The following is a 20,405-nucleotide window of genomic DNA, read 5'->3' as shown; positions in this document are numbered from 1 at the left end:
GGAAAGCTGGGTCCGCACCTGGCATGGGGGACCTCTGGCAGCTCCCACAGCATCTGAATGTGGCTTCCTCTGTGCTGGGCTCCCTCGAGCTGGCTCCCCCTCTCCCCTCAGCCACACCAAGCACCCTGGGGTCATACTCTGCTGGGGTCAAACTGCCAGCCTGCTGACCAAAGGTGAGGGGTGGAAGAGGCTTGTGGGCTCTGACCCAGGGCCAGGGCTCAGTGTGGTCACTGGGCAGTTCTCTCCAGAGGTGCTCACTGGGTGCTCACTGTCTCCCCTAAGCCACAGGGCCCCTCTCTGGCCCTTGGTTTCCCATACACCAGCCTGGGTCACTGCAGGGCCCATCACCCACTGTCCCTCTTGGGTTCCCAAGGACAGTGATCAATGAACACCCAAGCCCTCCCACTCAGGTCCCTGCCTCTCCCATCACATCCTCAGGACCAAAATGCCCTGCTGCCAGGAGGCTCTCCAGGGGTCCAGCCCCCATCACTTTGGTCAAATTCTTCCCCGAACCTGCCACACGGCCTCCCAGAGCCTGCAGGTTGTCCTCAGGGTGAGGGGTGGGGGACCTCAGAGAGATGGCCATGCCAGGCGGGGACAAGGAGCTGGAGCCACAGAGATGAGGGAGGGAGACAATGACTGGTTTATTTACTGCACACCAGGACCGGTCTCTGGTCTCACAGGACTCCCATGGGGTAGAAGCCATATAGGCCCCACACTGCAGCTGGCAGGGTCCCCATCAGAAGAGAGACCCCACCCCCACCTCCCACCGTCCCGGATGTACCCACAAACGTGTGAACCATCCATGTTCCCTGCCTGCGATCAGAAGCCCCAGTGCCTTGGTTTCCCTGCCGGACAACAAGGGCATGGGCTGGACACTGATACCTCAGGCTCCAGGATTTTCCAGCCTCACCTCAGCCTTTTGGATCCTCCCCAGGCCTAGCCCAGCACACAGATAGGACCAGGCCCTGCCTCCGTACCCTCCCCATCCACCCCAGGCCGCCAATGGCATCCCCAGACACCAGCCACAAAAGACACTGCTGTCCTGCTGGCCATCTGAACAGTGCCCACCTGTGTGTCTGGGAACGGCTGCACTGGGGAGGGAGGGGCAGGTGGGCACTCGCGGCACTGAGGGATGCCCCAGGGGGCTGGTGGTATGCAGGGCTGGGAGAGCCAGCTGGAGGGGGCCCCTGACCACCCTGCCCACTGAAGCCTGCCTTCCCTGCTTGGGGGGCCCCATGGGCCTCCACATATGCCCCCTGGGCCGTAGCAGGTGAGGCAGCTCATCACTCGGAGACAGAGGCAGCCCTGGTGGGAGACCCCATCACAGAGCCAGGACAACTTGTCTGTGCCATCTAAGGGGCTTGGGGTGGTGAGGAGGGGCTTGGGAGCCCAGGCAGGCCTCCCTTCATGAGCACAGAGCCAAGTGGGGTGGTAGACTAGCCTTCCCCGCAAACCCATGGCCACCATCTGCCCCCACTCACAGCCTGTGCCAGCCAACCAGCCCCCTAGTCCCCTGGCTGACTGTGGGGCACCCCAGGCCTGCCGTAAGGAGGCCCCTGGCCATACTCCACTCACTGCAGAGAGGTGGGGGCAGACCAGCGAAGTATCCCCCTGGGCAGTAGGGCCCCAGTCCCTGGTACTAAGAGGCACCAAGGCTCCCAGATCTGGGCCTCCCCAACAACTGTGGGACACCATCTCCCCTCTCCCTGGGACAGCTAGGGTGATGGAAGTTGACAGAGAGTGTGGGCCGGGCAGAGCTCAGGGCCACTACCAGCTGCATCCCAAGCACCAGGCTGGGTTGGGTGGAGATAGGACAAGCCGGACCTGCAGCCCGGGCTGAGCTTCGCTGACCCAGTAACCAGGAACAGGGCTGTGGGGCCCTCGGCTGGGACAGGCCAGGACTGAAGGACAGGCCTACGTGACTTGGGGTACATCTGTATGTGTGTGTGTGTGTGTGTAGGCATGGGAGTGAGGCTGTGCACAGGCAGCAGAGTGAGTTGGGGGTGTGTGTGTGCGTGCACGCGTGCACATGTGCACGTGCTGCTGTTGAGGGAAAACCTTTCTAAAGGTGCCCCAGGTGAGGGGGGACCAGACAGTCAGGGCTCGGGTGGGGAGCAGGGACAGCAGGTGGTGAAGGGTGCTCTCATGTCCTGAAATCACTGGCACTACTCCGGGAGAACTGGGCCTCACCGACACCCCCCCCCCCCCGGGTGGCCCCTGACAGCTCCCAGCGCTGCACTCAGGCAGGGCTGCATGCAAGGGAGGGCTGCAAGGCTTCCTACCCTGCATGCATCTCTGAGCAGTGAGAAGCGCTGTCCGAAGTCCCCACGCCAAACAAGGCGGGGGGCACCTGCTCCGGGGGGTGGGCCCCCTCCACCCATAGCCAGGTCTGGGTCAGTGACACAGCCAGAGCACCGATGACCCCGTTCACCAGCACCTCAGGTGCTCTGACAGCAGCCCTTCCTCAGCCCAGTCTCAGCTCAGAGTCGGCATGCCCAGAACTGGCCACAACTGGGAGGCGATGGGGACAGCCAGGGTCTCATCACACTGTCCACCACAGCCTCTGAGCCTCTGAAAACCGCCTGCCCTCGGGCCTTCTCTGGGACCCACAGTCACCCAGCAGGCCCTGAGGGCCTTGAGAACCCCATCTGTGCCTCCTCCAAGTGAGCCCTTGAGGATGCCCACAGACTCCATGGGCAGGGAGGTGGGTGGTGGGATCAGCAGGAACATAATGGAGAGCCAGAGGGGGGGTGGGAGGCCCCTTGGGAGATGGGGGGTGAGGGAGCCCCACCTCTGGGCTCCTGCAGGCCACAGTCTTCTACCTCCAGAGCCCATTCACTGAGCAAATCAGGGTCTCTTTCCTCCTGTATTCCCACGCCCTCTGCCTCTCCCAGGCTGCATCTCAGGCAGTGTGTACACACGGGCACCCACAGTGGGTGCCAGAAAACACAGCTCTGTCTGATGGCACAGTTGCAGCCATGGAGGCTGGAGGCCAGAGGGTTCCAGAGGGCAATGGCAAAGGGGGATTTGCTGACAGCTGGGGTTAACACAACCCTCCAGGCTTAGGGTCTTGGTGGGGGGAGGTTAGAGTTTTGCTCCTAGGTCTTCGCCTCTTGCACATAGCCAGACACCGACCTGCCACAGGTAAAACGTGGTTGGACTAAACACTGCCTTCAAGGGCGCACTATCACACAAGCCCTGCTCCATGCCATGCAAACACAGGTGGCAGTTTGCATGCCTGCCCACACATGCTGGCAACCTGCCGGCCGGACACGTACGTGCACGCGTGGCACACCTGTACACAAACGCGCTAGCTCTGGCCTGTGCGTGGGGCCCAGAAGCCAGGGGCCTGGGGAGTGTGGGGAGACACGGGTGACGGTGCTCCGGTCGTGGCGGGGGGAGTGCAGGGACCTGCGAGAGGGTGGGGGCCCGGGGGCTGGCGCCCGGGCCGCGGAGGAGACAAGGGGCGGGCAAGCGGCCGGCGCGCGGAAGCCTCTCTCCGCGGACGATACGGCGCGCCACCCACCGCTACCGCCGCCGCAGCCCCGGGCCGCAGCAGGCGCAGGATCTGGAGGCGTCCCTAGGAGGCGGGATCGGGCCCCGGGACCTGCTCCGGAGTCGAAGTCGGAGTCGGCCGGCCCGCCGGCCAGGAGGCGAGGACGCCATGGAAGGTCGCCCACGCCCCGCCATTCTTCTGGCCCTGCCGCCGCCGCCTGGTGCTGGGCCCAGCTGCCTCCGGGCCGGCTGGCCGGGACGCTGCAGACCCAGCTCGCTGAGGGCCCAGCACGGTGGATGTCCGGTTGAGGACCAAAGACCTCAGCCGGAAAGGCTCTGAGAGCCTCATCCTCGCCCCATTTCACGGACTCGTCCACCGAGGCGCAAGAGGAGCCAGAGTCTGCGGACAGGGGCCTTCTCAACAACTTGGCTGTGTCCTCCCCCGGCCCGGGGTCCGGAGGAGTGTGGCGTGATGCCGAGGGCGGCGAATCACCTTGTCCACCCTGGCGCGGGAGCGCAGCAGAAAACAAGCGCCCTTCCCCGCGACTGAGGCAGCCGACTCCCCGCTCGAGCCTCCGCGCCGTGCCCGCCAGCAGAGCCTCGCTGCCCTGGCGCGTTCCCGCCGGCCTCACCCTCGGCCCCTGGACGCCGCGGCTCCTGCCCGCTCCTTCGCCTGCTTGACCTCGCTCGGGTCCTCGGAGCCCCACCGGCGGCAGCTGGGCGTCAGGATGCAGTTTCGCTGCCGCCTGCGGTGGGGAGGGAGCGGCAAGGAACAGAAGGCTTCGGTTCTCCCTGCTACCTTGGTGGCGGCTGGGGTCGCCAGGGAAGGAAGGCTTCAGGGTCTACCAGACGCTGTGGCTGCCTCCTCAGACTCCAAGCACCATACACCTACAGGATGTGAAGGAGGGATGGCTTAGGGCTTGTCCGCTCCCATCCTGGCTCCCTGCACTGGAAGAAACTTGGAAGCTGAAAATAAGGCTGGGAAAGGTAAGACGCTCAGCGGGCCGGGGCTTGGGTGTCTGAGTGGGCCATCCCTCTGGGCTGCCTAGGAAGTGACCCAGCAGGAGCCACCGCCACCCAGCAGAGGTGCTGAGGCTTGGAGCCGCAGCCTCTATCAAGCCTTTGCAGCCACCTCGCTTCACCACGATTTTCAGCTCTGCTGCTCCCTCCCAAGGCAGGCCCGAGACGTGCTGAACCCTGCCCAGAGAGCCGTGGGGACTAGGGGGAGAGGGCTCCTGGCTGGGCCCAGGGCCCCGGCCTGCCCGGGAAGGGGTAGGGGCCAGGCTCATTCCTCGAGGCAGCTCCGTGGGTCCAAGCGAGCACGGCCACCATTGAGGGCCGGCCGCCTCTGCCCACCGGAGGACATCTCGGGCCCCTCCAATGTCTGTAGGGGCTCTGGGTCTGATGAGGGGAAGGAGCCATGACGTGTCTCTCCTGAACCTCCCTTAGATTGTGGGTGGCTGTGGGGTACATCTGGAGTTCCCTAAGACCCCTGCCAGCACCTGTATGTGTTGGGGGACACAACGGGGAACGCCTTCCGCAGCCTGCCCCGGGTGTGTGCAGGGGAGGTGAGCAGCGCCGAGGAGCCTCTCCCACGTCCAGGTCGCCCCTTCCTCAGCGTGACCGGTGCGGGTGAGCCAAGACCTGTCAGATTCCGTCCCCGCTGCTGGAGGAAGGCGAGGGGAGAAGCTGGGGGCGGGGGCGGGGTTCCAAACTTCCGAGATCCGAGAGCAAACTTAGGAGCTGCGAAGCGCCAAATGTGAAGTTAGAAAATCCGGCCACCCGTCCCTCCCCTGCCCCCCTCCCACCTTCGCTGCACCCCTTCTCGTCGCGCCCGCAGCCCCGCGCCGCAGCCTTTCTTGCCTTCCCCAGCAGTAGCGGCCTCAAGACTTGACCCTGCGAGTTGCAAATCCCCAGGAGCGCCCGCGTCGCTGGGGACTGAGCCGGGCACCCGATCGGAGGGTGGGCTCCTATCGCCGCCGCGCCCCCCCGCCCTTCCGTCCCCGGCCAGCTCCAGGTCTAGCTGGGACGTCCCCGGGAGCTCCCCAGCTGGCCCACGCAGGCACCCTCCCGTCCCCACGCCAGCCGGGGCTCCCCTGACGCCTGGGAGGCCGGGGTGCCCAGGCTGCGGGCGATGTGGGTCGCGCGGGCCGGGCCTGGTCAGGACGCTGCGAGGCCCCCTGTGCTCCAGGCTCGCCGGCTCCGCGCTCGCTTCGCCAGGGTGGCGCCAGCGCCGTGCCCTCTGCAGTCTGCGCCCGCCGCTTCCTCTCTGGCAGCCGCCGCCGCTCCGCTCCTCTCAAATGCCCGGCTCCTCTCGCCTTTTTCCCCCTTCCTGGGGAGCGGGGGCGGGTGGCGATCCGAGCCAGAGGCCTGGAGGCGAGGAGGGGAGGAGGAGGAGAGAGGCGAGCTCCTTCCTCTCACCGGGCTGCTGGCTCCTTAATCTCTCGCTCTCTAAAACTGGATCCCAAATCGGGAGCCAGAGACTGCATTACGGATTATATCAGGCTTTACAGAGCTTCCAGATCACACATTAGAGGGGAGCGCGAGTGGGGAGTGGGTGGGGGGGGGGGAGAGAACGGGGTAGCGAGGTAGGGATAAAATGCCGACGCGCCCACCGAGGAAAGCCCAGGTCCTGCCCCATGCAGCAGGAAAACCAGAGCTGAGACGCAGCTCTTTGCCTCTTCCAGGAGCCTAAGAGTGGCTGCAGGCTGGCTGGCTGGATAATTGGTGGATGGGTGGATGAACGGAGGGAAGGAAATTATACCGGTTGTGCATAGACAATGAACACAGGTGCACGAGAGGATGGGATGAGTGGAAGGATGGATGAGGTAAATAGGTGCAGATCGAGGAGATGCATGGGAGGATGGATGGACAGATGCCTGGAGAGATGGGCGAGATGTTGGATGGAAGGGTGGAGGGTGGATGGACGGATAGAGAAAAGAGACTAGTGAAGATGGACAGGATAGATGAGTGCATAAATGGACAGATGGCACACCAGTGGAGGGCTGAAGAGACTGGGTGGGCCATGCAGTTGGAAGGATAATGAGTGGATAGGTGGATGAGAGTGGGTGGGCAGGTGAGATGGAAGAGGGAATGAGTGATTGGAGATAAGAGTCAGAGGCACAGACTCTGGATCCCATCCAGGAGGAACAGAGGTTGGTAGAGATGGGAAGAGCCAACTCGAACTGCACAGGTTGGGTTTGTCCAGTCTTTCTTCCAGGGGACTCCTGTTCTGAGAGATGTTGAGGGAGGCGCTTGAGATTAGGACCAAAATGGTTTGAAAGTGAGGTCCAGACTTTACCCTGTGGAGCTGGTCTCAGTCATTTCCTCCCCATTCACATCTTCCACCCATCCTCCTTTGGCTTGGTGGCAGGGGGGAGAGCCCTGTCCCATATTTGGATTTTTTCCATAAGCCCTGCTTCATCTCCCATCTTAAAGCATCCATCGTCTCTCTTCTTCTGAGCCCTTGGCCAGATACCTGCAGGGTGCCTCTCTAGAATGAAATACCAAATCTTGGAGGAGCTGTTGCCAAAGGAGGTTCCTGTGTACCATGAGCTCGAACAATCTGAAACACTGAAGTTTGGAGGAGAGAAAGGTTTATTGCAAGGCTGAGGAAGGAGGATCGGGTGGCTTATGCCTAAGAAAACCTGGAACTCCCAGAAGGAGCTTAACAAAACATATTTAAAGGCCAGGTAAAGGAGGAGGGTCACAGAGTATGTGATCAGGTCATACACAGTCCTCTGACTGGTTAATGTGGAGGTAGTCAACACCACCAACCACCAGGCGCCAGAAGGTCTGGGGGCTACACACTCTTGATCATCAAGTAGTTAATTTCTTCCCTTTGGTGGTGGTTTTAAGCATCTGAAAAATTCAGGGAATATACATAAGATACTATTATCTGGATGCTTCAGAGAGGAGCTGCCCCAGAGGATATATAGGTCCTGCTTTGTTACAATAGAAGTATTCATGAAAATTAATAGTGGAGTGAATCTACATGTAGTATTTTTTCCAAAAGAAATTAGTAATTTGTGATTTCAATATATTGATTTTGTTTAAAATAACTCAGAAATTAATGACTTAAACTGCAGTTATTTGAGGCCCAAGTTAAACTTTTTTAACTGAAATAAATGCACATCTCCTATTACAGTACCATTGTAACTTAATGCCCCAGTGCTAACAGAATGTGATTTTTTGTGTTTGTGGTGAATCATCACATTTTAGATAATCAAGTAAGAGCTATCAGATTGTCATATTGTCAGAACACCAAGATTTAAATTAGAATTGGGACAAACTTGTTTGGAAGCCACTTCCTGCAGGTAACCAGTATTGAAGTTTGGTGCAAATCTTTTCACTTATTTTTTTTTAAGTAGAGCTAAAATTGTAATCCAGGTCAATGTGCTCCAAATTCTGTGTTCTTCCCATTAAATGAGATAATGTATATAAAATATAATGAATGCCTAACATGTAGCAAGACTTAGTATTAGCTGTTGTTCTCAGTTTCATTTCTATCAACCCTGTTATATGGAATGAGCTGATCAGTCAGTGAATACTTGGTGCACACGTTGTTCTCAGCACCATACTAAGGACAGAAGGTATCTGAGAGGATGTGAGAGTTATAAAGGCTATGCAATGTCATTTTCATTTTAATACGTACCTACAGTTAAGCGTGGCACAGAGACCATTGTAATGTATCAGGCTATGGAATAGATCTTCAAGACCACATTGATGTTAAAGTTTGCGGATTGCCTCTGTTCTCCACGTGTTACCAATGCCCCTCCCTCGATTTTGACAGACTGACTGCAGGAGTGTGGCAGTTCGTGTGCGGGTCTTTGCTGTTGCCGGTGTAACCAGCAGCACACAGATGTGCCTAGCTTTGTGGTCCACCTCTCCGGAATAACAGGATTCCAAGTCCAGCTGCCCTCTCTGTTCAGATCAGCCTCTGTGCCAGCTCCCAGGGATGAGAAACTGTCTCCTGAGGCAGCTCAGACAGCTCTGGTTGCTAGAAAGTTCCATGTAGTGCCCTTTAAAACTAACTTTGCCAGAGTAAAAACTCACTAAGTTGAGCCTTCAGACAGGGCCAGCACACTCGATCTTTGTTAATAGAGATCCTACACAAGCAAAATTTCAGGACTCTCAGCTAATAAAGGCCATTCAGACTAAAGTTAGCAGCTTCCTCCAAGGAGGGCTCAGTACATGGAAGTTTCTTTAACCATGTCCTTCTAGATCCAGAGATGGGGTCTTGCATGTAAAAGTCACATTTCTGTGACACTGGGTTGTGAAAGGTCCACCTCTTATGACCTTTAACAACAGCATGAGTTAATTTTATAAATTTATATATTTATAAATGAGTGAATGACTAAGGTCACATTCCTAGAACTCCTGAAAAGTGCTCAGAATTCCAGAATGCCTGAAGCTTGGGGACGGTCACCTGCCCCCTCCCCTTGCCTCAGGCACTGTGCTTTGGGTTGCTGGCCTTTCCTGCTGTGTTTTGAAATAATGCAAAATGTTGTTTAAGTATTCTGGAGTTTAGCTTTTTGATTTATTCAGCCTGGCTGTCTTAGTCCAGATAAGATAGCCTGGATGTGCAAGGGGTTACAGTTTAACTTAAAAAGAAAATGTTCAAAGAACAGGAATGTGGATATGCAGACCAAAAGGAAGCCGGTGATTTGGGCACAGGGCCTGTGCTTTCTTTGGGGAAATCAAGGGATCCGTGTTATTTGTTGAAGTGTTCTGAGTTGGTTTCCCACGTTTTGTTTGTAGTGACCTTGAAGGGGTTGTGTTTGGACCCTGGCTTTGTTTTGTAACCTCTGCTTTATGGTTTTTGACTCTTATTGATGTTTGTGCTTGCAGTGGGTTTATTTTGACAAGTGGCCTGTGGGCCCTGGGGTACAGATTCACGCTGTGTTGGTAGTACCTGCCGCAGCCATTGCTGCGTGGACACTCAGAATTTCCACTCCCGAAGCCTCCCCAGCCCAGAAGGCCAAGCTTATTTGACCTGCTTTGGAAAGGTGTGTTTATATACATTTTAAACATTCTTCTACATCCCCTTGAGGAAGGAGGGCTTTAATGTCTATTGGGTAGAGTGTTCTTTAGTAGGTGTTCTGCGGTTTTACACCAGTTTGTAATATCTGTGCCTGGTGGGTCCAGAGATATTTGGGGTCCTGGTGAGTGTCTGTGTGTTTCTCTCATGATCCTAGTGACTCATTGAGAATGGAAGGCAGGGACTCCTGAGCTTCTTGCCACAGTCTTGCTTTCCAGGTGACATTTAAAATTTGGCTTATCCCGGTCAGCTCCTTGCCCTCTCCCAGGCCCTAACCCCAACCCTGAAACCACTGGGTCTGTCCTTGGGGCTCCTGCAGGCCTCTCCCAGAGACAAGCTCAGAGTCTCTTCGTTTTCAAGTTTTGCTGCTAACACTTCCAGAAAAACCCAAAAAGTACATTTGATTTTTTTTTTCCAGAGTAGTAGTTACAAAGCTTCAGAAAATGCTTACAGAAGCTTTCAGTTCAGGATTCTTTTTATAAAATATATTTTTAAATTCCTCAGGTGATACAGATTTGGTGTGAAAACAAACAGTACAGAAATACATGAAGTAAAAAGTTTCTCTGCAGACGTTAATTTTCTAGGCGGAGGGTTTGCACGTTAAAAATTTGATAGACACTAACAAATGGATGCTTTCCAAAAGTGTGTACCCTTTACACACCACAGCCACTGGCAGCCTGTGAAGTTTCCCAGGAGGGTTCCCAACACTGGGAACATCTCTGCAAATGTTTACCACTTTGATAGGCGGGGAAGTAGCATTTCACATTCGTTTGCATTTCTCTGATTACAATGGATTTGAGTATCTTTTACTATTCTATTGTTTGGCTCTTTTCTGACATAGGAAGTAAAAGTCAGCTTGTACTGTGAAGGTGTGAGGTGCTGTTACGGAGTCCAAATTCATTCTGTTTGCTGCAAGACAGGCCAATAAATCAGGAGATGATGTGTTGGGGCAAGGAATAGTGACTTTATTCGGGAAGCCAGCAGACCAAGAAGATGGCAGACTAATGTCCTGGAGAACCATCTTCCCCAAGTCAGAATTCAGGCTCCTTTGATAATAAAAATGGGAGGGAGTGTGGTTGGTTGGTTCAAAGTTCTTGGTGTAGGAATTCTTGGTTCCTGGAATCCTTTGGTGTTTCTGCTGTCCATGTGGGCCAGGTCATGGTGTGCCTATAAAAACTCCAAAAAAAATGAATGTTATTTTCAGTGTTGATGGTGACCTACGGACCAATGCACATAACAGATTGAAAATTGAGTTATAAAGAAGCAAAATTCCTGTATCTTAAAAAAAAAACATATTTTATTTGTTTGGAAGCAACAAGTTAAGAAATAAGGATTTCATTTGGGAAAAACCATAAAATATAATGTATATTTTTATTACTAAGCTTCCTAAGTTGTGTCTGTGTGTGTATATATATTTATTTCTGGGGATTAACAAGTTTTTATCGAGATGCCTAATATATCTATGAAAACTCTCCTTCGACCTAGGCAAAACTGCTGGTGCTGTTCAGACCCATTCCTGCACATAAGGGGTCTCTTAAGTTCTTTACCTCACTGCAAATGATGGAAGCAGTTCATTCTGCTGTCTCCTGACCGAGGTTGATGTAAATTAATTAACAACTTAATAATGTGAACCATGTGTAAGTTCTAAAGTTTATAAAAGCAGTACTGAAGTATCTCACACATAAATATTTGGGACTTGTTGCCTAAGGAAACCCTGCATTTCTATAATTGGATCCTTCCTTGGGAGTGACTGGCATGGCTACAGCTGGTTTCAGCTGTCCTGGGGAACAAGATTGCCCTAGCAATTATTTCCTTTTATTTCAGGATTCTTTAAAACTTTCTGACAGGAGCTGGGGAAATGGAGACAAAAGAGAAATATTTTCCTTTCTAATAATTCATTATAAACCAGGTATGTGTGAAAAAAACAACCTGGGGCACCTGAAACTCACTAGCATTTCCTTTTGTTTTCCATAGTAATCAACAGGATGATAGCTGTGATGGTTTCTGGACGTGACTCCAGTTGTAGAGTTTGATATTGTCTTCTTCTTCTTTTTTTTAAGTTGTAGTGAGTTTAAAACAATTTAGAACTGACGTTTTTCTCATCCATAAAATGAGATTAACAGCTGGCTTCAATTGTATAGCAACTATAGTTTATTCTGGGTCAGGATGTTTATCTCATTTAACCCTTATGGCCCCACTCAGAGGTATTACCTCCACTTGACAGACAAGGACCTGGAGTTCCAAGGTACCGTCCTCTCCAATTCACAAGTTTCTGTGAAGGTTTAAGTAACAGACAGGACGGCAAAGTTCCTGGAGCCCCGTCATGTCCTATGAATGTTGACTTGCTTCCTTTCTTTCCTCCCTAGATTATGGGGAGGAGAGACGCTCCCTTCATGTGTATTTTCCTCTCCCACTTTTTTGCACTTAAACATGTGACATCAGTTTGTTACTGGGCATTACCATACAAGTGGGCTCATTTTAATATATGATTTCCAGTCAACAAGAAATAAAACTCTTTTCTGGCCTAAAACCAAAACAAACAAAAAGTAAACACCAACAAATCCCCAATACATCAGAGGGTAGTGCTAATTCCTAATCAGAATTTTGAGTTGATGATGCCTTTGGAGTGCACGTAAACTAGGGGTGAGGCTGTGAATTGGCCATGAATGATCCCTGTGATAGAGGCCGTCGCACGTACAGGACTTCAAGTTTAGAGCCTGGGCCCGATTTTGCTACTCAGCACTACTCCAGGTACTGCCTGGTGGCTTGCTGGCCTCCACAGCTGCCGGTCCTGGAGATATCTTAAGTTGGGAGATGGTTCAAGTCTACCCTGAGAATCTGTGGTGTTGGTCCCGGGTGAACCTCCCTTCACAGCAAAGCCTAAATATGATGGAAACCACTTGGAATAAGTAACCTAGTCCTACTTCCAGGTCTTGGCGAATCTGTTCTCCAGGAGTACAAGGGAAAGGTGTTTTTAGGAATGGGTGGCATTTGTCCCAGGATTGAGCTTAGCACTGAGCTGAGGTCATCTTCAATTTTTCAGTGAGGGAAACTGATATTCTTTTGCCCGTGGTGGTGTCTGCAGTGATGAACACAAGGCTGCTCATGATCAGGGCGGTAATCCTGAAATCCCCATGGCCTCAGCTTCGTGTCCTTCCTCACATTCTCCATGTCTGGGCCAGTCATCTGATCGGTGTAAGCTGAGGTTGTTAATGGTCCATTTCACTGATGTTTTTAAGCAAGTGATATTGAAACAGTTGGCTTAGGTAGACTACTAATTTCATTTACAGACATGGGAATTACATCTCTTATCTTTTTATCTCTTCATAAGAATTTTTATCAGTTATTGTTTTGCCTCTGTCACCTTGTAATAGGGATGTTTACTTTCCTCTCCTCCTCGATTTGACCCAGTAAACATTTATCTCAGGCACAGAAAAATGTGACATGGATCAGGCAGTGACTCCAGTAACGTGTTACTATAATTGATATGACCACTGGGTGGCAGGCTGATGCAAAGTGGCAGCGCCCTGGGAAACTGGAGTCTGGCCAGAAGGGCAAGCAGGCTTTTCCTGGATTCAGAATGCAAGCTGGGTGAATACAAGCATCTGTCACCTTACAGACCTGTGGCCCCAATTACCATTCCTCCTCGTTTCTGCTTGTGGACCTTCAAACACAAGAGACTAAGCATCCTTTTCCAGGTAATAGAGCTATTTCCTCACCATTGTAATGTGACCCCAGGGCCCCTTACACAGACATCTAGAACTCAGAGGAGTCAGTCTAAAATTTTTTAGTCTTTTCTGAAAACTCATATAATCCTGTAACAAGAATTTTAAAACACAAAATAACCCTGATTAGGAATTAGTCAGTGCTACCCTCTGATGTATTGGGGATTTGTTGGTTCAAGGCATCCCCCTCCACCAAAATCTGGGAATGCCCTTACATAAAGTGACATGGTATTTTCACGCAACCCATATCTATCCTCCCATTTACATTTATTCACCTCTAGATTACATACAATACCTAATATAATGTAAATGATATATAAATAGCTGTAAATACAATGCAATTGCTATGTGAGTAGTTGCCAGTTCATGGCAAATTCATGTTTTGCCTTTTGGAAGTTTCTGGAGAATTTTTTGGAATATTTTCGATCTGTGGTTGGTTGAATATGCAGATGCAGAACTTGCAGACCTGAGGGGCTGATTTTTAATAGAAAATTCAAGAGATTCTACAGATAAACTCAGAACTGATAAGAGTTCAGCAGGGTTGGTGAATACAAGATCAACATACAAAAATTAATTATCTTTTATATCATCAATAACACATTAGAAAATGCAGTTAAAAATATCATTTACGATAACATCAAGGACTATAAATCTGACAAAGGATATGAAGACCTTTATCAAGAAAAAGTATAAAATGTCATTATAGAACATAAAAACATAAACAGCAGGTTATTGTATGCCTATGTATGGGAGCATTCGATTTCATAAAGGTGTTGATTTCCCTAAGTGAATCTCTAAGTTAAAAAAAAATTCAAATAAAAATGCCATCATGCTTTCCCCCATGGAACTAGACTGACTTGAAAGTTCATATGGGGAGTAATAGTCAGAGAACAGCCAAAAACAATTCTGGAAAGGAACTAGAAGAGGTAATTTACTTATTACACACCAAAACTCAATATAAATTTATATTAATTAAAGCATGTGGTATCAGGCCCAATGATAGGAAAATAAATCAGTGGAAGAGAAATAAGAGCTTAGAAATAGACTGAAGCACTTGTGGCAAATTGATATAAATGTGATATATTACAATTTCTTTCTGTGATTGGCAAAACTCAAAATAGCGATGGCTTAAACAAGATAGCTGTTTATTTCTCTCTCACCTGTTAATCCAGAGGAACTCAGGGGCCTAGATTTTTATCTTTTTATACCACTGTGCATGGCCTACTTTTCTAAACTCCACTAATGGTTCAGGATGACTTCTGCAGCTCCAGCCAACATATCTTCATTCCACCAGCAGGGAAGAGGTTAAGGAAGGGAAAAAGCATGCCTTCTCCCCTTGGGGACATTTCCTGTAGGTTGCTCACACTACTTCCACTAACAGCCCATTGGCCAGAACATGGCCACACCTAGCTGCAAGTAAGGCTGGGAAATGTAGTTAATTCTGGATGCCCAGGTTTCCAGCTAAAAATCTACTACAGACAGAAGAGGAGAAAGGATATCGAGGAAGCAGAAGATTCTGCTACAGGTGGCAAAACAAGTCAAAGGAAAAAGTTTCATTATTTAATATAGGTGTTGGGACAGTGGATTCATGTAAAATTAGATACATTCTTCACACTATACAAAGAAAAAGTTTAGATGAATTAAAAACTTACATGTGAAAAATAAAACTTTAAGGGTGCTTGAAGAAAATATAAGAGATTATCTTTATGATTGCAGTAGGAGGAGATTTTTTTTAAAACAGAAGACACAAAAAGCACAATCCATTAAGTAAAAGTCTGATAGATTTTTCCACAGTAATTAGAAACTTCTGTACCACAAAGGACAGAATAAACAAAAATGAGGGACTGAGGAAGACATTTGTAATTTATATATTAAGGTACCATTAGAATCTAGAACATAGAGTTTCCATAAATCTGTAAGAAAAAGACAACCTAATACAAACTGGACCAAAGGCTTCATGAGTGATTTCCAGAAGATGAAAACAGAATGCCAAGCCACACCTAATTGTACCAAATACCTTTTTATTGTGAAAAGGATTAAAGAGAACTTCTTATCCACTGGAAAAAAGATAAAAAAGAAAGAAAATAAAAAGGTAATTAATACGTGAACATGTACTCAACCTGTTACTGAGTCCAGACTCATTCTGCTCACCGCACGACAGGCCAATAAATTGGGAGACGAGGTATCGGGGCAAGGAGCAGCGACTTTATTTGGAAAGCCAGCAGACAGAGAGGATGGCAGGCTAATGTCCTGGAGAACCATCCTGCTCCAGTCAGAATACAGGCTCCTTTTATACAAAACAAAACAAATCAAAACAAAACAAACAAACAAAAAAACAGGGGATAGGGTGTGGGTGGTTGTTGCCAACTTCTTGGTGTAGGAATTCTTTTTTCCTGCAGCTGTCCACATGGGCCAGCTCATGGTGCTCCTGCAAATCCTCCAACAATTCAAACAATTCTCTATTCTGCAACTTACTATCTTTGCGTGAGTGCAGAGCTAGCAAGACTAAGCCTAGGGAACAGGGCACAGCGGTTAAATCCAAAGGAACAGATCCAGTATGGAGTCAGATTTGTTCTCCTCTATTACAAACCTTATTGGGGAGTAGGATATTGAATGGTGAGTAGAATACTGAGTGGAAGGATGTATTCTAAATTACAATGAAGCTTGCTTCTGGACAGACAATATCAAATATCTAATAGGAAGAACCAGACTGGAGAAGGGGACAAAGGAAGTTTAATTTGTTACATAACTCCTCATCTTTAAGTTAAAAAAAAAAGTGAGAAGGAAAGAACAAAAACACACCAAAAGCCCTCTCAGTCAGGCTTTTCTCTACTTCACTGCCATACTCTTTGGATGGGGCCCAGTGAGGGCTGCTTACCCACTGGCCTCATCTGCAAGGCAGAGAGTGGAGGGGACAGCTGGAGAGTCACAGCACTTTCCCTCTCTGAGGCCATGACTGAGAAGGGTGGACCACCATTTGTGCAGAAGCCTGGGTCTGGTTCTCTTTGCTGCCGTATCTCTAAGACGGGAAATGCAGGAATCCTATCTTGACTTCTGATGAGGACCCCTGCTCATGTTTTCATCTTGCACATGGAGAGCACACCCTTTTCTCTGACATCCTCAGTAAGCTTCGCTGCTCTCTGACTCCTGGGGACATACAGGATACCTGAGTCAGTTTGTACTCTCTCTCTGTAGGCTGTCCTCCAGGTTAAAGCCCAGGAATTCTTGGCAAAGTACCTGATAGTCCCTGACCCATGGGTTGTTCCCAGACAATTATTTTTTAAAGGGAAAAAAGTTAAAAGGAGAAAAGATGATATGCAATAATACATTATTTAAGTAATTGAAAGAATCATCTGAAATGAAGTCCTCATTAAGATCTGGTTTCCTTGTGCTCTACATTGGAATTTGACATAACATTGTAAAATGACTATAACTCAATAAAAAATGTAAAAAAAAAAAATAAAAATAAGTGTGGGGAAAAAAATCTGGTTTCTTAACATATCTAAGATGAAAACATCATCTTTCTGGGATTGCCCATGCACAAGACTAGTTTGGTGGTGATGGTGATGGTGGTGGTGGCAGGGGTGACAGGCCTTCTAGGAGTCAAAGCACGTATCTGGTGCCTGAAAAAGCCTGGAACTCAGAGGAGCGACTGTTTAGCTGAGGCTGGGAGGGGATCAGAGCCAAAAGTGATCAAATGTGCACGGCTCAATACAGGCTCAGGGTGAGCTTTGAAGTGGGGGCTGCATGGTGAAGCAAATCAAGACAGGATGGATGATACCTCAGAACCAAGTCTCAGATCTGGAGGCAGGTCACCATGGAGACTAAAAGTGGGGATATATAGGTGGGTTCATGATTCTACTTTGTTTCCATTTCAAGTCATTTAGAATTTTTGAACCTTGACTCTCTGGTTTACGTTCTAAATATATCAGGTACAGATTTATGTCATTATAGTTATATCATTTTTATTCTTTTTCCTTTATACAATTCCCTTTTGTAGAAGCCTGTGATTTGGTAGAAGTTTAGCAAGCGAACTCATTTTAGGGCAAGGAGGTAAATACACTCTTAGAACAGCCATTGAAGCCTGATGATATTTATGGCTAAAATTGGCTGTGGAAAGGTATGCCACATTCAAAACAAAAAATACTGACGAATGGGTGGGGAGCTTGCCCTCTGGGCCAAGAAGGCTTAACCTTATTGGAAATCATTGACCTCAAGGGTGTGTTGTGTCTTGGGGGCAGACAGGACATGAAAGATCAGAGTCCCAGTTGGGAGGGGCCTGAAAGTCTGGCACTGACTCAGGGGTTCCCTCCAGCTGGAGAAGTCCTGATGGGGAAGGGGACATTTGGGGCCGTCCAGGGCTGCTGCAGCCACTTAACTGTACACGCAGGGATCCAGGTGCTTTCCACCTGCCTTTCCTCTCGGCCATCCTCCGGTGGCTTTCATCCTCTTGAGTAACAAGGAGAGATGCCCAGGTTCTGGGCCAGATGAAGGTGAAGAGCCAGGACCTACTCTCTTGAGGTGCTGCTTCCCGCCCCCCCCCCATTGTTTTTGTTTTTTTTTTTTTTTGAGGCAGGTAATTAGGCTTGTTTGATTGTTTGTTTATAATGGAGGTGCTGGGGATTGAACCCAGGACCTCATGCTTACTAAGCAAGTGCTCTACTGCTGAGCTATATCCTCCCCCTCCCCTGCATTTTTGTTAATGGAGATAACGCTTCCCCTGCGGTCTTCTTTTTTGTCTCATTGTGCAGAACGATGTCACACAGCCATGTCTAGCTGAATTGAGCCTTGAAAGGTGTACTTTAGCTTCCTGCCTCCCTGGCAAAGGTGTATATGGCAGAGGGAGGCAGTAGATAGCTTTTTGGTAGCCAGTCTATAGTGTTTATTTATAGGGAAGTAGATGGTGACCCAGGAGATGTCCAAAAGCCAAAAGTGAACAATGAAAATGAAAAGCAAAGAAAAGCCAGGAAGTTAAAATGTGAGTATCAGGACAAAGCAGGAGTAGTATTAGGTCACCGTGACAATTAACTTTTGGTGTGTTGTATAAAGTTGGCCAGGTTTAGAAATCTTGACACAGACTCTTGGTTCTGCCTCCTTTAAAAAATTAAAACAATTTAAATTTAAATTCAGTGTTTAAAAAAATTACATTTGCATGCAGTTTAAAGACTGAAATAGTTCTACAATAAGATTTAGTGGAAAAAGAAAGAAAAACCAGCAGTTCTTTTTACCTACATTGTCTATTTCCAGAGGAAGCCATTTTTTAATTTTTAAAAATGTTTTATTATTTTTATTAAATTATAGTTGATGTACAATATTATGTAAGTTATATAATCAATATAGTAATTCACAGTTGTTACAGCTTATACTCCATTCAGAGGAAGTGATTTTTTGATTTCAAGTTCACATTTTCTTGTTTGTTTTATGAGGGGGAGGTAATTGGGTTTATCTATTTACTTATGTTTGGAGGAGGTGCTGGGGATTGAACCCAGGACCTCGTACATGCTAAGCATGTGCTCCACCACTGAGCTATACCCTCCCCCTAGAGGCAGCCATTTTAAACGGAGAATTTTCTTTGGTGGATTTTCCAGCTCAAATTCCATCTTTTCCACCAGCTTTCCATTTCTTCCTTGAGGTCTCAACTAGGTATCTTTCTTAGGCTGTGGTAATTTGGGACAAAATTTTTGGTCATAATTTTCATCTTCTCTGTCAAATTTTTCTGGTGGGAATTATTAGTCATTTTTCTGTTTTCATTTTTTCTTCTGAACTGAATTTTCTTGTACCTTTATATAAATCTTGTTTTGGTACAAAAACTATTTCATTATGGAAAAGTTCAACCATATGCCGAAGTAGAGAGAAGGGGTCAGTGAATTCCCACGTACCCATCATCCAGCCTTAAGAACCATCAACTTACAGCCATATAATTCCCATCTCAGCCCCACCTGCTTGTCTACTCCTGTAGTATAATTATTTATAGTAAAATATTCACAATGTAAAATTTACCATTTTACCCATTTTAAGTGTACAGTTCTGTGGCATTAAATACTTTCACATTGTTGTGTAACCATCACTACCATCCATCTCTAGAACTTTTTAATCTCCCCAAACTAAAACTTGCTACCCATTTAAGTAATAACTCTCCATTCCCCACTCCTCTCAGCTTCTGGCAACCACCAGTAGAATATGCTTTCTATCTTTGTGAACTTGACCACTCTGGGTACCTCAGATAAATGGAATCGTGCAGTATTTGCCCTGCTGTGACTTGCTTATTTCACTTAGCATGATGCCGTCAGGGTTCAAACATGTTATAGCACGTGTCAGAACTTTTCTGAATAATCTCCCATGGTATGACTATGCCACATTTTGTTTATCCATTAATTCATCAAGGAACAGTTAGGTGAGTTTCACCTTTTAGCTCTTGGTAATAACACTTCTGTGAGCATGGGTGTAAACATATCTGAGTGCCTGCTTTTAATTCTTTAGGGTCTATACCCAGAAGTGGAATTACTGGATCATATGGCAATTGCATGTTTAATTTTTTTGAGGCACTGTCATGCAGTTTTCCACAGTAGCTGCACCATTTAACCTTCTTACTAGCAATGCAGAGGGGTTTCAATTTCTCCACACCTATTCTAACGTTTGTTACTTTCTGTGGTTTATTTATTACTTGATAATAGCCATCCTAATGGGTCTGAATTGGTTCCTGAGTTATTTCTGAAGGATATCTCAGATATCATAAATTTTACCCCAAAATATTTCAGTATGTGTTTCTAAAAGATGAAGATCTTTTCAAAAAAATATAACTCCAACCTAAACAATTCATAAAAATTCTTTAATATCATCAAATATCTAGTCAGTATGTACAATTTCAACTATTTTGAAATGGAATAATAATTTTTTTCAGTTTTTTATTTGAATCTGGAGCCAAATAATATTCACACATTGCCATTAATTGCTTTTTAAGTCTTTTTAGACCTATAGTTTCTTTTAATTCTCTGTATTTTTCCTTGTAGTTAATTTGTTGAAGAAATTTGATTGTTTGGTAATGTATCCCACATTCCTACGATGTTTAATATATTCTATATTTCTTTGCAAATTGAAATCAGGTTCAGGTTCAGTCTTTAGACAAGACCACTTATGTGGTT

General features: G+C 48.1%; 2 long non-coding RNA genes across 2 annotated transcripts; both read right to left on the bottom strand.

Moving 5' to 3' along the window:
* Positions 1-620: 620 nt before the first annotated feature.
* Positions 621-4,051, bottom strand: LOC141578387 (uncharacterized). The gene is made up of 2 exons (XR_012508763.1): positions 3,530-4,051; positions 621-3,138 (listed from the first exon to the last, which is right to left on the bottom strand). It is a non-coding gene; the product is annotated as an uncharacterized LOC141578387 (long non-coding RNA).
* Positions 4,052-4,079: 28 nt separating this feature from the next.
* LOC141578386 (uncharacterized) lies at positions 4,080-5,910 on the bottom strand. The gene is made up of 3 exons (XR_012508762.1): positions 5,362-5,910; positions 5,001-5,241; positions 4,080-4,386 (listed from the first exon to the last, which is right to left on the bottom strand). It is a non-coding gene; the product is annotated as an uncharacterized LOC141578386 (long non-coding RNA).
* Between the last annotated feature and the right edge of the window lie 14,495 nt (positions 5,911-20,405).

The sequence above is a fragment of the Camelus bactrianus genome, chromosome 8 (genome assembly GCF_048773025.1).
Source record: "Camelus bactrianus isolate YW-2024 breed Bactrian camel chromosome 8, ASM4877302v1, whole genome shotgun sequence".
Taxonomy (NCBI): Eukaryota; Metazoa; Chordata; class Mammalia; order Artiodactyla; family Camelidae; genus Camelus; species Camelus bactrianus.
The sequence above is the reverse complement of the archived record's forward strand: the minus strand, read 5'-3'. Positions and strand labels throughout refer to the sequence as shown.